Genomic DNA, 7,888 nt, shown 5'->3' on the forward strand with positions numbered 1-7,888 from the left:
ACAAAAATAATCATCAACATGGAAATGATTAAATTGTTTTTAGATATTTAAAATAGTATAAGGAAATATAAAATGAATTAATTTTTTACTAAAAAATATAAACATTAATAATAATTATAAAAATAAATTTTAATCAAATAAAAATATTACTTATTTTAAAAAAATATTTGAAATATCTACGTTAGTTTTTTGAGATTTTTCAAGTTGAAAATAATTTTAATTTCTTATTCGTAAAATAATACCCTTTTAAAAATATTTTTATATATGTAAATAAATATAATAATAAGAATACCATTATTGATAAGCTAAATAATAAAAAACTCAAAAGAATAAAAGTCCTAATCGTTAATTGAAAAAAATAAAAAATATTTAAAAAAAATGTAAGGTAGAAATTTTTTTTAAAGTATTTATTTTTTATAATTAACCGCTTTATTTTTTTTATTTTTTATTATATTATATAGTTTTATTCTTATTATTATATTTATTTATTATTAAAAATATTCTATAAATGTATAAATAATAAGAATAAGAATAAAAAAAAATTCAAAAATCTCAAAAAACTAAAAAGATATATTTTTGAAATATTTTTAAAAATAATAAAATTTTTATTTGATGGAAATTTTTTATATTATTTTATACGTTAATGTTATACTTTATTAAAAAAGTCAAAACATATTCTATTTTTTATTCCTTCACTGGTTTAAAACAAAAAATGAATCAAACGTATTAGCATTGAATCAAAAATGGTTTGATTCATTTTTTTTAAATGGTGATGGAAAATTTAAAATCAATGATTAGTTTTTACCTAAAGTATAAACATTAAAACAAAATAAAAAAATAAATTTTAAAACAAATAAAATTTTATTATTTTAAAAAATATTTCAAAAAATATCTCCGTTTGTTTTTTTTTTTAAAATAAACTTTTCTTATTCTAATTATTTATACTTTATATATATAAAAACAGATATATATAAATAAATATAATAATAAGAAATGAATTATATATATATAAAAAAATAAAATAAAATAATTATAAATAATAAATAAATAAAAAAAAACCCCAAAAAAAATTTTTTTGAAATATTTGTAATATTTTTCATTTTTTAATAAAATAATCAAAAATAATTTTTTACTTTAAAAAAATTTTTTTGATTTTTAAATTATATTTTAAATTCATTTATTTTCAATGATTTATATATTCATTTATTTATATTTTATTCTATCTTCTTTAAATTTCAATAAGAATATATTCAGAAATATAATATATAAAATAAAAAAAAACAGTAGATATATTTTTTAAAAATAGTAAATTTAAAACTTTATTTGATGGATTAAAATATTTGTAAAAAAATTATTTTATATAAAAAATGTTTATATACTTTTATTAAAGTCAAAATAAATCATTTTATATTTTCCATACTGGTTTTAAAAAAAAATAACATAATGTTTTTTGATTCATTTCAAAAAATATTATTTTTTCATTTTTTTTTAAAATGGTATGGAAAATTTAGAATCGAATGATTAGTTTTACTTTAATAAATATAAACATTAACGTACAATTTAAGTATAAAAAATAAATCCATCAAATAAAAATTTATTATTTTTAAAAAATATTCAAAAATATATCTACGTTAGTTTTTTGAGATTTTTAATTTTTTCTTAATATTCTTATTATTTATACATTTATATATATTTTTATAGGAATATAAATAAATATAATAATAAAATTGAAAATATAAATTATAATAAAAATAAAAGAATAAAGAATAATTTAAATAATAAAAAATAAAAAAAATTCTAAATGTTAGAATTTTTTGGGGTAATTTTTTCATTATTTCATAATTATTTCTTTTTCTTTTTTTTTATTATATTATATATATTTTATTCTTATTATTATTTATTATATTATATATCTGTTTTTATAAATCTTCTTTAAATAATAAGAATAATCAATTTTAAAAAAAATAATAAAATCTCAAAAAAAAACATTAGAATATATTTTTGAAATATTTTTAAAAATAATAAATTTTATTTGATTAAAATTATTTTACGCGTAAAATATTACAAAATGTTTATACTTTATAAAAATAAAACATATTCATTTTAAATTTTTTATAAATTTTTGGGATTTTAAAAAAAAAATAATCATCAACGTTTTTTGATTCCTTCAAAAAATTGATTTGTTCATTTTTTTTAAATGTTGATGAAAATTTATAAAATGAAAGTTTTACCTAAAGTATAAACATTAACGTACAAAAATAAGTAAAATAAATTTAATCAAATAAAAATCTACTATTTTTAAAAAATATCTCAAAAAATATCTACGTTTGTTTTTGAGATTTTTAGAAATTTTTCTTTTCTGATATAAACGACATTTAAAGAAGATAGGAATAAAAATAGAATAGAATGAATACCATCATTGAAAACTAAATGAATTTATATAATATAATAAAAAATAAAAAGAATAAAAAAAAAAATATAAAAATAAATAAATAATAAAAATTTCTTTTTAGAAATTTTTTTATTTAATTATTATTTATAATTATTTTTTATTCTTTTCTTTTTTATTATATTATATTCATTTAGCTTTTCAATGATGGTATATTCTATTCTGTTTATATATATCTTCTTTAAATAATAATTTAAGAAAGAAAAAAAATTCTAAAATCTCAAAAAAAATAACGTAGATATATTTTTTTACAAATATTTGTTAAAAATAATTTTTATTTGATTAAAATTTATTTTATACTTATTTTATTATTGTTTATACTTTTAAATAGTCAAAACAAATTCATTCTAAAAAGAATTTCCATCACTGGTTTGAAAAAAAAATAATCATCATGTATTTTTTTTTCAAAAAAGGAACGTTTGATTATTTTTGTTTTAAAACCATGGTGATGGAAAATTTAAAATCGAATGATTAGTTTGACTTTAATAAAGTATAAACATTAACGTACAAAATAAGTATAAAATAAATCCATCAAATAAAAATTACTATTTTTAAAAAATATCTCAAAAATATATCTACGTTATTTTTGAGATTTTTAAAATTTTTCTTCTATAAAAAACATTTAAATTTATATATATAAAATATATATATAAATAATAATATCAATGAAAATATAAATGAATTTACTCTTAATCTCAAATAAAAATAAAAAAATTATTTGAAATAATAAATAAAAAAAAAACCCCAAAAAAAATTTACATTTTGGGTAAATTTTTTTATTTTTTCAACATATTTATAATTATTTCTTTATTCTTTTTAGATTTATTATAAATTCATATTCTTATTCTTATTATTATATTTATTTATATATATAAAAATATTATAAATGTATAAATAATAAGAATAAGAAGAAAAAAAAATCAAAAATCTCAAAAAACAAACGTAGATATATTTTTGAAATATTTTTAAAAATAATAAAATTTTATTTGATTAAAATTTTTTATACTTATTTTGTACGGTAATGTTTATACTTTTTAAAGTCAAAACTAATCATTTTAAATTTTCCATCACCATTTTAAAAAAATGAAAACAAAAATAATCATTTTTGATTCCTTCCTTAAAATACATTTGTTTATTTTTTTTTTATAAAAAGGTGATGGAAAATTTAAAATCGAATGATTAGTTTTACTTTAATAAAAGTATAAACATTACAATACAAAATAAATCCATAAAAAAATTTTATTTTTAAAAAATAAAAAAAATATCTGTTAATTTTATTATTTTTTTCTGAAATACATTTAAAAATATATCTAAAACAAGTTTTTTACCATTTTTAAAAGCTAAATTTTTACTCTTCTTATCTTATTATTTATAAAATATATATTTTTATATATTAAATAAATAAATAAAGAAAAAATTATAAATAATAAATAAATAAAAAAAAAATCTAACGTGTTAGATTTTTTTTTAATTTTTTCATTTTTTTTAATTATTTCTTTATTCTTTTTTTGAGATTAAGAGTAAATTCATTTATTTTCAATGATGGTATTCATTCTTATTCTTATTTTTATTCCTATATTAAAAAAAATGTCGTTTATATCAGAAAAGAAGAAAAAATTTCCAAAAAATCTCAAAAAACTAACGTATATATTTTTTGAAATATTTGTTAAAAATAATAGAAATTTTATTTGATGGAAATATTTTATACTTAAATTGTATTAATGTTTATACTTTATTAAAGTCAAAACATATTCATTTTATATTTTCCATCACCATTTTAAAAAAAACAAAAAAATCATCAACGTTTTTTTTGAAGGAATCAAAAATACATTTGTTCATTTTTTTTAAATGGTGATGGAAAATTTAAAATCGAATATTAGTTTTGACTTTAAAAAGTATAAACATTGGCGTACAAAATAAGTATAAAAATTTTTAATTTAATCAAATAAAATTTATTATTTTTAACAAATATTTCAAAAAATATCTACGTTTGTTTTTTTGAGATTTTTTGAATTTTTTTCTTTTTATTCTTATTATTTAAACTTTATAGGAATAAAATATAATAAATAAATATAATAATTGAAAATAAAATATATATAATCTTAAAAAATCTCAAAATAAAAAATAATTATTAATTGAAAAAATAAAAAATTTTACCCAAAAATTTTTTGGGAAATTTTTTTATTTTTTATTAACATAATTATTTCTTTATTCTTTTTATTTTTATTATATTATTTAGCTTTTCAATGATGGTATTATTATATTTATTTTATATATAAAAATATATAAAAGTATAAATAATAAGAATAAGAAAAAAAAAAATTCTAAAAATCAAAAAAACTAACGTAGATATATTTTTGAAATATTTTTAAAAATAATAAAATTTTTATTTGATTAAAATTTTTTTACTTATTTTGTACGCCAATGTTTATACTTTATTAAAGTAAAACTAATCATTCGATTTTAAATTTTCCATCACCATTTTAAAAAAAATGAACAAATGTATTTTTGATTCCTTCCTTACGTTGATGATTATTTTTGTTTTAAATATCCCACCAGTAATGGAAGGAATATAAAATCGAATATTAGTTTTGACTTTAATAAGTATAAACATTAACGTACAAAATAAGTATAAAATAAATTTTATCAAATAAAAATTTACTATTTTTAAAAATATTTCAAAAATATATCTACGTTAGTTTTTTGAGATTTTTTAAAATTTTTTTCTGATATAAACGACATTTAAAGAAGATTTTTATAAAAAAATAATAGAATAATAAGATCATTGAAAAGCTAAATAATTTACTCTTAATCTCAAAAGAATAAAGAAATAATTTAAATAATGAAAAAAATAAAAAAATATTACCCCAAAAAATTTTTTTTGAACCGTAATTTTATTTATTTTTATAATTATTTCTTTATTCTTTTTTTTTATTATATTATATATATTTTCAATGATTATATTTATTTATATCTATTTTTATATATATAAAGTTTAAATAATAAGAATAAGAAAGAAAAAATTCTAAAAATCTCAAAAAACTAACGTAGATATTTTTTGAAATATTTGTTAAAAATAATAAATTTTTATTTGATTAAAATTTATTTATACTTAAATTGTACGTTAATGTTTATACTTTATTAAAGTAAAACATATTCATTTTATTTTCCTTCACCATGGGATATGTAAAAAAAAATAAATGTCATCAACGTTTGATTCCTCAAAATACATTTGTTCATTTTTTTTTAAAATGGTGATGGAAAATTTAAAATCGAATTAGTTTTACTTTAAAAGTATAAACATTAACGTACAAAATAAGTATAAAATATTTTAATCAAATAAAATTTTATTATTTTTAAAAAATATTTCAAAAAATATATCTACGTTTTTTTTTGAGATTTTTAGAATTTTTTCTTTTCTTCTTATTATTTATACTTTATATATATTTTTATATATATAAATAAATATAATAATAAGAATGATAATATATATAATATAATAAAAATAAAAAGAATAAAGAAATAATTATAAAAAATAAATAAATAAAAAAATTTCTAACGGTTAGATTTTTTTATTTAATTTTTTTCATTTTTTTCAACATAATTTCTTTTTTCTTTTTAGATTAAGAGTAAATTCATTTAGCTTTTCAATGATGGTATTCATTCTATTCTGTTTTTATTCCTATCTTCTTTAAATGTCGTTTATATCAGAAAAAGTTAATTTCCAAAATCTCAAAAAACTAACGTAGATATATTTTTGAGATATTTTTTAAAAATAGTAGATTTTTATTTGATGGATTTATTTTTTATACGTAAATTGTACGGTAATGTTTATACTTTATTAAAACAAAACATATTCATTTTATATTTTCCTTCACCATTTGGGATATGTAAAACAAAAATAATCATCAACGTAAGGAAGGAATCAAAAAATACATTTGTTCATTTTTTTTCCCACCAGTGATGGAAAATTTAGAATCGATGATTAGTTTTACCTAAAAGTATAAACATTGGCGTACAAAATAAGTATAAAAAATTTTAATCAAATAAAATTTTATTATTTTTAACAAATATTTCAAAAATATATCTACGTTTGTTTTTTGAGATTTTTAGAATTCTTTTTCTTTTTATTCTTATTATTTATACTTTATATATATTTTTATATATATAAATAAATATAATAATAAGAATAAGAATATATATAATATAATAAAAATAAAAAGAATAAAGAAATAATTATAAATAATAAATAAATAAAAAAAAATTTCTAACAGTTAGATTTTTTTAATATTTTTCATTTTTTAACATAACGTCTTTTTCTTTTTAGATTAAGATAAATTCATTTAGCTTTTCAATGATGGTATTCATTCTATTCTGTTTTTATTCCTATCTTCTTTAAATGTCGTTTATATCAGAAAAGTTAAATTCCAAAAATCTCAAAAACTAACGTAGATATTTTTTTGAGATATTTTTAAAAATAGTAGATTTTTATTTGATGGATTTATTTTACTTATTTAAATTGTTTATACTTTTAATGTTTATACTTTATTAAAAATCAAAACATATTCATTTTATATTCCTTCCTTACTGGTGGGATTATTTTTGTTTTAAACAAAAATAATCATCAACGTGAATATGGAAGGAATCAAAAAAACATTTGTTCATTTTTTTAAAATGGTGATGGAAAATTTAGAATCAGTGATTAGTTTTACCTAAAAGTATAAACATTGGCGTACAAAATAAAATAAAAAATTTTAATCAAATAAAATTTTTTTTATTTTTAACAAATATTTCAAAAATATATCTCTTTATTTTTTAGATTTTTATTATTTTTTATTCTTCTTATTCTTATTATTTATACTTTATATATATTTTTATATATATAAATAAATATAATAATAAGAATATAATATATATATAAAAAAAATAAAAAGAATAAAGAAATAATTATAAATAATAAATAAATAAAAAATTTCTCTGTTAGATTTTTTGGGGTAATATTTTTCATTTTTTCAACATAACGTACGTGTTTCTCTTTGAGATTAAGAGTAAATTCATTTAGCTTTTCAATGATGGTATTCATTCTATTCTGTTTTTATTCCTATCTTCTTTAAATGTCGTTTATATCAGAAAAGTTATTTCAAAAATCTCAAAAACTAACGTAGATATTTTTTGAGATATTTTTAAAAATAGTAGATTTTTATTTGATGGATTTATTTTACGCGTAAATTGTACGTAATGTTTATACTTTATTAAAGTCAAAACATATTCATTTTATATTCCTTCCTTACTGGTGGGATATGTAAAAAAAAATAATCATCAACGTAAGGAAGGAATCAAAAAACATTTGTTCATTTTTTTAAAATGGTGATGGAAAATTTAGAATCGAGTGATTAGTTTACCTAAAAGTATAAACATTGGCGTACAAAATAAGTATAA

Source organism: Macrobrachium rosenbergii, unplaced genomic scaffold (assembly GCF_040412425.1).
Source record: "Macrobrachium rosenbergii isolate ZJJX-2024 unplaced genomic scaffold, ASM4041242v1 60, whole genome shotgun sequence".
Lineage (NCBI taxonomy): Eukaryota > Metazoa > Arthropoda > Malacostraca > Decapoda > Palaemonidae > Macrobrachium > Macrobrachium rosenbergii.